The 3,794-nt window shown below is 42.3% G+C and overlaps 1 long non-coding RNA gene across 1 annotated transcript; it reads right to left on the bottom strand.

The window, feature by feature from the left end:
• Positions 1-209: 209 nt before the first annotated feature.
• Positions 210-777, bottom strand: LOC143101652 (uncharacterized). The gene is made up of 3 exons (XR_012982507.1): positions 689-777; positions 391-445; positions 210-282 (listed from the first exon to the last, which is right to left on the bottom strand). It is a non-coding gene; the product is annotated as an uncharacterized LOC143101652 (long non-coding RNA).
• Positions 778-3,794: the final 3,017 nt, after the last annotated feature.

Below are 3,794 nucleotides of genomic sequence, written 5' to 3'. Positions count from 1 at the left end.
ACATTAAACATTTACAGAAATATTCTATCTCTCTCACTCACTCACTCTAAAAGAGTAATTCCATCGTCAGTAGTTGTGGGTTGTGAGTTAAGTGTTGTGCTAGCGCTTTAAATTCTGTATTTTTGTACCATGTACCATGACCTACCCAGCTACATACATGCACACATACTCACTGTCAAAGTATTTTTCAATAGCAGCAACCTTTGCCACCTGCCTTCTCTTTCTGTTGCCACTCCGCCTCCACCAGTTTCAGCAGCACTACCAGCCGGGGGTGTCTCCAAACTGCATTTAGGTATAAAAGAATATTATAAGATCATTATGAGGTCTAAAGCAAGATTTCAACATGTCATCTGTCAGAGAACTTCTGTTTGTCCACTCAAATATACTTACAGATAGCCACCTCAGCTCTCTGTGGGGGTTGATCAAAGAGTTCTTTCCATCCATCCTTCAATTTGAGATGCATGGACAGCATGTAATTTCAAAAGAAAAGAAAAAAATCATTAAACTATTTATCCTTTACTGTCTGACAAAATATTACTAAAGCCCAGTCTTGCCACTCTGCAGCTGTCTTGGTAACACCTCCCTGGTAGTTATTTTGGGCAACATTGACATTGTATGATTGTTAAATGCTGATATATTACCAATGACAATTACCAAGAGCAAGACATATTTGTCAACACATACAGACCTGAAGCACAAAGGCTTGTGGACTTCCTTCACAAGAGCCTTGTGGGTGCTCCAGTTGGTTGGCCATGTTTTCAACAGCGCATGTTTCCTGCCCACTTATGTTCTTTGCTGACATAATGGATGAGGCAAACCAAAAGCGTCTAAAAATGACACATCACAAAACACAAGCCTAGATGAAAGCTGATTCCTATGATTTGGCTCATCTAAACAAAAACGTATTACTTATTCTATTAAATTAATGTACAACTTACCAAGAGCTCTTCAGGTCTCCTGTTTTTCCAACACAAGAAATGGTTCACACATGTATACACGGGTAGCCTTCTTCATCCAAAGGAGTGCAGGCAGGTCTCTGGTCAGTGTGGCCTGGATTCTGAGGTGTACATTTAAAAAAAGTCACAGTAACGTTAGGTTAATGGAAGTATGTGTTCAAAATGATTACATGATCATAAACAACCCCTCAGTACAAAATACAGAACGACCTTAAAATACAGATTTTGATGAGCTTTACATGACCAGGACAGGACCCACCCTGCTACCATCTCTCTCTCTCTCTCTCTCTCTCTCTCTCTTTCTCTCTCACACTCACACACTCTCTTAAGGCATACAGTCTCAGTCCTGCCTGCCTATGCCTGAAGTTGGATAGATAACGATGAAATGCCCAATTACCAATCGCTATATTCTAAGTCATCCAATACTGGTTAACTGTTAAGCTATTTCTAAAATGATTAGATCACACTTTTCTTTGAAAACCACATAATAATGCAAGTATAGCTAACGTTACAGCACTGAACGTTTTTGACTAACCACCAACACTGACGTTAACGGTAATTAGTCCAACAAAGTAGTAGGCTAAGAAATCATAACGTATGTTACCGCTAACTTTGTCATCGTCAAGGGGGTTAGATTGAAACACCCATTCTTGTTATGCTACTTGTTAAACTTTGTCTGCAATAATAAGCCTACGTACATTCATAATGATTTACATGCAATAACAGATAAAGGTGAAGTTGCATGTTACTTACCACAGGCAGTGTCCAAAACGAGACAGTTTCGCGCCGTCCTGCTGGTTTCAAACTGAACAGTTGCTCTGCTCGTGGCTCTTCCACATGTAATGGGCCGACAGTCACTTTACAGAATTGGGCCATGTACGTTTAGCGTCCGGCTGTCGCTAAATGTTTCATTTTTGCCGCCAACAGCCGCGATACTGATCATTGTTCGTTCCTGAAGTATTGGGCCACACACTGTATGAAATCCGTCTGCCGAGATTGATTCGAAAACTGGCAGTAGCCCATCAAACCCCAATCGGGCCAAATAAGACACTCAGTAATCAGCCCAACTACTGCGTGTCAGTGTCGGCCCATTCAAGGGGACAGTGCCTCAGCCGACCTGAAACTCCGCCGACAGTGGCAGCACTCAGCCAGGATCGGGCCGACTGTGTTTACTGTGCTTCAGCCGACTCGGACCTCAGCCGACACGGACCTCAGCCGACACTGCCAGCACTCAGCCAGAATCGGGCCGACTATGCTTGCTATCTGGGATATAGCCTACATTAAAACAACCAGCGGATGGTGGGCAGGTGCAGTTTTGAAAATTGGTCAACAAACTTTGGTGCTGATGGATGGCTGATGGATGATAAGTTTTGCTATGCAGTTATGGTTGAAATAATAGCCCATCAGCGCATCTGTGTGTGCCTCTCTCGCTCAGAGGGGAGGGAGAGGCTGAGGGTCGATCCAGCATGGATTCTAAACTCTGTGGTGGATAGGATCTACAATTAGGTGTTAATAATATTACCACGCTAGGTCAAAGTAGCCTACTCCCAAGTGCTATTGCGCCACACATTGTAGTTCTCATGTGTATTCGCTTGGAAAATCGTCACGTTTCATGTTGTGTGCCCTAACATTTTTCATCCACTACTCGTGCAACTGTATTTAAGTAGGTAAAACGTGGAGGTGTTTGAATACTGCTATGTGCCTCTCTCTACGGCCACGGCAGAGCCCGCTAGCATAGCAACATGCTAACACATTCGCGCCGCGCGACAGAGCGTTTGAGTGCACCTACCGACGCGGGAGAGGTACGACTCAACTCGTGAAAGTTACGGTAAGAACATATATCACTACTGATTTTGGGTGGCGTGTTCCTTTAAGCCCATTGTGGCCACGTTCTCATAGGCCTAATGATCTTTTTTTTACCAGCTCCATTGAAATATAGCCTATAGCTAGTCCACAAGCTCTAATATTGTTTGTACCACATGTATTGTACAATATTAACAATGATAAGCATGATATTAAGTTGGTATAAACAGCTTTCATTCCTTTGGAAATAGAAGCATGTAATGACATGATGCTAGCTAGACATTTTCTGTTTGCAATTAAAAGTGAATGATGAGCCTGAGCCAGTCACCTATAGCTAGCTGAGTGGAATGTGTTTCAATCGGCATAATATGTGCTTCATGTAAACAAATGATTGAAGACTTCAAGACTCACCAGTTCCATTACACAAAGGCAAAGACAACTCTTCATATTTTTGTCCATTTTTCAAATCACAGTGAGTGCAGCCTACATGTCAAAGTGCCCTGGCTCTCACAGTTTATAACTGGTCAGTAGTGGAAATCGGATAAATCCGCAATCTCCTCTAACCTCGTCTTTGTTGCCTTCCTTTTATAAGTTTCTTATATTAAAAAGGAGATATCAATTATCATCAAACACGACAATCCAGCTGGAGCCTGCCAATCGTTTTCTTTCCCTCTCGTGTGCGCTCAGACGCGCTCTCAATTAAATGGAGTAGCACACGTTCAAGTTGGATCTTAATGGAGAGGACCCGAAAAGTATCATCTTCATGTAACTGTTGCTGTTGGTGCATTTTGACATTGTAAACGTTATCTAACAAGAGTGAAAGGTTTGCAGTAAAGCTACTATTTATTGGCTAAATGTTGGTTCCTCTTCATCTTCAGCTAACTCCACAGACAGTAAAATAAACTCTCAGGCTTGCGGTTTTAGGTTTTGCGGCTTCCGTTACATGACATCAGCCCCCCACAAAGGTAAACACTATTGCGTTAATATTTTGTAACACATTATGTATTTCAAAAATGAATCGCGGCGATTAACACG

The sequence above is a fragment of the Alosa pseudoharengus genome, unplaced genomic scaffold, assembly GCF_046254945.1.
Source record: "Alosa pseudoharengus isolate Yale_2024_CS ecotype anadromous, Long Island Sound unplaced genomic scaffold, YU_APseudo_1.1 YU_APseudo_1.1_scf_4, whole genome shotgun sequence".
NCBI classification, from domain to species: Eukaryota; Metazoa; Chordata; class Actinopteri; order Clupeiformes; family Clupeidae; genus Alosa; species Alosa pseudoharengus.
The sequence above is the reverse complement of the archived record's forward strand: the minus strand, read 5'-3'. Positions and strand labels throughout refer to the sequence as shown.